Here is a 6000-nt window from a genome sequence, read left to right on the forward strand (position 1 = left end):
AGGGTATTTTTCCAACAGAATGGGTTTCTTCATTCCCTGTGCAGCTACACCAGCCAGCCGAACACATGGGGCAGCAGAGTCTCTACCACAGCCACAGACAGAATGCTTGTCCTGCCACCACCTCGGAAGAGGCCTCCTTAGTCTGGCTCTCCAGTCTGTCTCCACAACACACCTTGGGGAAACACTGAAAATCGTGTGAAGTGGGACGTAAATCAACACCAAATAGGAATGACCAAACTTTACACAGCTGTCAGAGCTCACACATGGCCAGGTAGGGGAAAATCTGGTCCCAAATGATATTTTTTAAGAAAAAAGTGAAGTAATTTACTCAAAACACATGCAGGTTCATCAGAAGGCTCAAGCAATGTCTTCTGCTTTTAGATTTAAATATTTAGAATTCCTTCTCCTCAGTTATCTAAAATTGATTACTGTCTTGCAGTTGTGTCTTAAATGAAGACACTCATTGCTAAGCCCTCACATCTCCTCTGAGACCTCCTAGACAGCACAAATCCCTTGGTGGATTTCAGCTCCAAAGCACCCTCTAAAACGTACATACTACAAAATCAAACCAAACTCAAACCAAAACAAAAATAATGAAAACCCCGCAGCACAGCTTTAGACTGACATTATCGGTTTTACCGAATAAGACGAAGAAAAAGTGTTTTGAGCTCGGGAGCGGAGGTGACAGAAAAGCAGCTGTTTGAGGAGAAGGGAGGTCACACTACTGACAGTGTGAAGCGCCGGTAACGTCAAGCCCCTCTCCCCCAGCCCGCCCTCAGCCACGGCCCCCGGCAGCCGACAGCGCCCGGCCCCGCCGCCCGTTCCGCCGCCTCAGACCGAGCGGGAGGCCGCGTCCCACCGCAACGGGCGGGCAGGAAGGAAGGGCTTCACCCCGATTCCCTCTCCCCGGGCAGATCCCCCCACGCTGAGCGCGGCGAAGTTTAGGAGGTGAAAAGGAATCAATTTCAAGGCAGGAGGCGAGCCCAGAGGAGGCGCGGCGGCAGGTACACACCCCCCGCAGCAGTGTGAGGGGGGCTGAGGGGCAGCGTGAGGAGAGGGGAGGCCCAGGGGAGCCGCTGTGGACAGCGGGGAGGAGCAGAGTGTCTCGGGAAGGAGGGGGGCGCCGCCTGAGTGCCGGCGCGGGTTCTCGGGAGGGGGGTAACGCGGGGGTGGAGGGGCACTCACAGCCGGGACAGGAACCGCCCCCCGCCTCCTCCTGCTGCCGGAGCCGCAGGGAGGGCAGGGGCGGGCCGCGGCGGAACTGACGGCACCGGGCGGCCGCGGCCCGGCCCCGCCCCGCCCCGCCGCCGGCGCATGCGCAGAGGGGCAGCGGCGATGGCGAGTTCGTTGTGTGGGGCCGGGCTCTCTGTGAGGGAGCAGGATCGTTGTGAGGGGCCCGGCTGGCTGTGAGGGAGCAGGATCATTGTTAGGGGCCCGGCTCGCTGTGAGGGAGCAGGATCGTTGTGAGGGGCCCGGCTGGCTGTGAGGGAGCAGGATCGTTGTGAGGCGCCAGGCTCGCTGTGAGGGAGGGGAATCGTTATGAGGGGCCAGGCTCGCTGTGAGGGAGCGGGATTGCTGTGAGGGGTCGGGCTCGCTGTGAGGGGCCAGGATTGTTATGAGGGGCCAGGATTGTTATGAGGGGCCAGGTTCTCTGTGAGGAGTCGAGCTCGTTGTGAGGGGCCCGGCTCGCTGTGAGGGAGCGGGATCGTTATGAGGGGCCCGGCTCGCTGTGAGGGAGCGGGATCGTTGTGAGGGGCCCGGCTCGCTGTGAGGGAGCGGGATCGTTGTGAGGCGCCAGGCTCACTGTGAGGGAGCGGGATCGTTGTGAGGGGCCCGGCTCACTGTGAGGGAGCGGGATCGTTGTGAGGGGCCCGGCTCACTGTGAGGGAGCGGGATCGTTGTGAGGCGCCAGGCTCGCTGTGAGGGAGCGGGATCGTTGTGAGGGGCCCGGCTCGCTGTGAGGGAGCGGGATCGTTGTGAGGGGCCCGGCTCGCTGTGAGGGAGCGGGATCGTTGTGAGGGGCCCGGCTCACTGTGAGGGAGCGGGATCGTTGTGAGGCGCCAGGCTCGCTGTGAGGGAGCGGGATCGTTGTGAGGGGCCCGGCTCGCTGTGAGGGAGCGGGATCGTTGTGAGGGGCCCGGCTCGCTGTGAGGGAGCGGGATCGTTGTGAGGGGCCGGACTCGCTGTGAGGGAGCGGGATCGTTGTGAGGGGCCCGGCTCGCTGTGAGGGAGCGGGATCGTTGTGAGGGGCCCGGCTCGCTGTGAGGGAGCGGGATCGTTGTGAGGGGCCCGGCTCGCTGTGAGGGAGCGGGATCGTTGTGAGGGGCCCGGCTCGCTGTGAGGGAGCGGGATCGTTGTGAGGGGCCCGGCTCGCTGTGAGGGAGCGAGATTGTTGTGAGGCGCCAGGCTCGCTGTGAGGGAGCGGGATCGTTGTGAGGGGCCGGGCTCGCTGTGAGGGACCAGGATCGTTGTGAGGGGCCGGGCTCGCTGTGAGGGAGCGGGGTGGCTGCTCGGCCGGCCGCAGCCCGAGGGAACGCTCCCGGTGTGTTGTCGGGGACTCTGCTTCTGTCTGCAAACACGAGACGTCCATCGAAGAGGAATTGATGAAATAGCACGGACTGGCAGGTGAATTCCAGCTGGCAATCTCTCTTCCAGTTGTATAACTGAAAACTTCAGGGGCTCTCATCACTTTCTAGTGGCCGAAAGTGACCTTTAATACCGCTTCCATTCCTGAAATCGGTCTTTGGTGGCTCGTGGCTTAAAGAGTACAGATCTTGAAAGCTCTGGGAAGCATGAGCCTTGTGTTAGTGTCAAGGTGCTTTTCTAAGGCAGAGTGTGGGAATCTCGTGAAGCTCAATGAGGCGAAGTGTAAGGTTCTGCACCTGAGTCGGGGCAATGCCCAATGCGAATACAGGGCAGGGAATAAGTGGACTAAGAGCAGCCCTGCAGAGGACTCAGGGATACTGGTGGATGAGAGACTGGATGTGAGCTTGCAATATGCCCTTGGAAAGCCAACTGTGTCCTGGGCTGTGTCAAAATCAGCATGGGCAGGAGGTCCAGCGAGAGGATTCTGCCCCTCTGCTCTGGAGAGACCCAACCTGCAGTGCTGCGTCCAGCTCTGGGGCACCCAACACAAGGACGTGGACCTGAGCAAGGCCAGAGGAGGCCACAAAAAAAAATTATCAGAGCGCTGAAGAACCTCTGCTGTGAAAACAGGCTGAGAGAGTTGGGGTTCAGACTAGAGAAGGCTGCAGGGAAACTTCACCGTGGTCTTTCAGTAGGAAGGACAGTTTTTACCAAAGCCTGTAGTGATAGAAGAAGGGGCAACAGTTTTAAACTGAAGGAGAGTACATTTAGAGTGGACATAAGGAGAAAGTGAGGGTGGTAAGGCACTGGCACAGGCTACTCAGAGAGGCTGTGGATGCCTCATCCCTGGCAGTGTTCAAGGGCTGGTTGGATGGGGCTTGGAGCAACCTGGTCTAATGAAAGATGTCCCTGCCCATGAGGCTCTAGTTGGAAGGTGCCTTCCAACCCAAACAATTCTATGAATCCATGATTCAGTATAAAGGGAGCTCACTCCTCATCTTAAAAATGCCAAGCCAAGATCTTTGTTACCATAAAATGCAATATGGTGACACTGCTCTTGGATATCTTACACAAACCTAGTCTATCCAGATGTCTGTGAGGCCACTCTACCCTCCAGAGGCCTTACAGCTCCTCTAGTTAAGTATTGCTGGCAAATTGACTTAATGTACATCCAATTTCTGAACCAGATCATTTATAAAAACATTGAAGAGCAATGGCCCTGAAATTGAGCACTGGGGAACCCCACTGGTGCCTGGCTGCCAGCCTGATGTAACCCCATTTACTGTTCTTGCTCCTTCTCCAATAGCTTTTATTCTTTTTTTTCCTCTCAGTAGCTTTTGGGAATTTTGCAGACACATTTTCCAGATTCTATAAGGTTTATCAGTATTTTTCTTCTAATACCATACAACAAAGATCTGTTACAGGAATCAATGACTCAACATTCTTTCCTGCTTTCAGGTAGGAGCAAGTTTTATTTCTGCCATCACTGTATTTCCACTCAGTACAGGACAGTAAAAGTAAAATCAGTAAATTAGGGGAGTCAAAATAATACATCACTCCACTTGGGTTCAGCTTCAGCCCACAAATAAATTTGTTCCAGTGTAATTCAGGCTCAGAGCACTACGTGTCCACACCAGTAACGTGAAATTTATGCACTTTGCCTCACAGAAAGCCATTTAAAAGTGTGGATGCTAGAGAGTGAGACTGCAGCTAGGAAGAGGCTTTAAAAACATTCTCCTGTTCTCCCACTGGAGCTTGCACAGTGCCTTTGCTGCTAACAGAGGGACAGAGTTTCTCCTGAGTTCCCCTAAATATTAAACAGAGGTTGAGAAGCTTAGAGAAGCCATGGCATCACAGTTGCAGTGGGGAAGTGAGAGACAGAGATCAGCAGAAAGAATCTGATTGGGTGTGGGTTGTGCTGGGAGTGTTGTGCATGTGCATGCACCACCCAGACACACAGATTCACACAGTGAAGTAAAGAAATGAGATTGCTGTGGGGCAACTCACAGGTGTCAGTAACAAGAAACAGATCTTCACTATGGGACAAGCAGAGGATCTCTGGTCACTCCTTCATTAGACCTAATTTGGTTAGAGACCTCAAAAATACCTCCACTGAACCGGTTCTTATTCAGGTGTGCAGAGCACAGCAAAAAGGATTCCCCCAGCACAGCTTGGTGAGTCACGTGAGGGTAGAAAACGAGGGTCTGAGACGTTATGCTTCTCTGCAGTGTGCAATTAGTACAAACAGTCCCTGTACTGAACAGAGCATCTTTGGTTTTCAGCAAACTCTTATTTTGAACTTACCAGAGATTGATTTCACCTGTGTTCCTGGTCAGGTTTCACACACAGAATCACACAGAATGGGAGGGTTGGAAGGGACCTATACAGACCATCCAGTCCAATCTCCCTGCCAAAGCAGATCCATTAGATCAGGTCACTCTGGAATGTGTCCAGGTGGATTTGGAAACTTCCAGAGGAGACTCCACACCCTCCCTGGGCAGCCCGGGACAGGGCTCCCTCACCCTTACAGTAAAGTACTTTTGTCTTAAGTGGAACTTTTTGTGCTCCAGCTTTTGTCCTTTACCCCTAGTCCTACCACTGGACATTAGAGGAAAAAGTGCTGCCCTGTCCCCTTGACATCCAGTAGTTGTAAGTATTAATGAGATCCCCCCTCAGTCTCCTCCAGACTAAACAGCCCCAGTTCCCGCAGCCTTTCCTCATAGGGAAGATGCTCTAGACCCCTGATCACCTTCGTAGCCCTGTGCTGGACTCTCTCCAGAAGCTCTCCTCTTGAGCTGAGGAGCCCAGAACTGGACACAGGACTCCAGATGAGGCCTCAGCAGGGCAGAGTAGAGGGGGAGCAAAACCTCCCTTGACCTGCTGCCCACACTCTTGAGAACTCTTCACACCACCACCAGTTCAGTTCTGATTCAAGATAAACAATTCTAGTATGAAGTACTCTGTGGGTTGTTTGTTTTAATTAGGAAGATGTTTGGTTCTGTTACTGGTACAACACTATTTTGCAATTTCCAAATATACTTTTTAAAGAGTGAAATTATTAACTATCAATTACACTGCAGTATCAGACCCACCCAGCACACCTACCTGATGCTACACAGCTCCACTGTGATTGTGTCTCCCACAAACTAAAGCATGGGAGATGCTTTAAGTTTGTTTTGCTCCTGTTCTCTATCCTTTGAAAGCCATTATCACCCAACATGGTGCTGAAGAAAAAAAGAGTTGTCCCACTTGTGGCCTTTCAGGGAACACTGCACAGGAAAAGAGGAAACATCTGACAATGAGATGGGACCTAGAGGAGAAGAAAGAGTCCTGGTTTGCCCAGACTACCTTAAACTGCATTGGCCACAGCTGAGTAAAATGATGACAAGCAGGTCCCTAGATCCTTTGGGATCT

The 6000-nt window shown here is 53.5% G+C and overlaps 1 protein-coding gene across 3 annotated transcripts in view; it reads right to left on the reverse strand.

Annotated features, from left to right (window-relative positions):
* Positions 1–1268, reverse strand: part of TRAPPC9 (trafficking protein particle complex subunit 9) — a 528840-nt gene extending 527572 nt beyond the window's left edge. For all 3 annotated transcript variants that reach the window (XM_061995017.1, XM_061995018.1, XM_061995016.1), the window contains exon 1: positions 1186–1268. The gene's annotated coding sequence lies outside the window, so the exon portion shown is untranslated. The remainder of the gene's footprint in view (positions 1–1185) is intronic.
* Positions 1269–6000: the final 4732 nt, after the last annotated feature.

Source organism: Colius striatus, chromosome 4, assembly GCF_028858725.1.
Source record: "Colius striatus isolate bColStr4 chromosome 4, bColStr4.1.hap1, whole genome shotgun sequence".
NCBI lineage: Eukaryota > Metazoa > Chordata > Aves > Coliiformes > Coliidae > Colius > Colius striatus.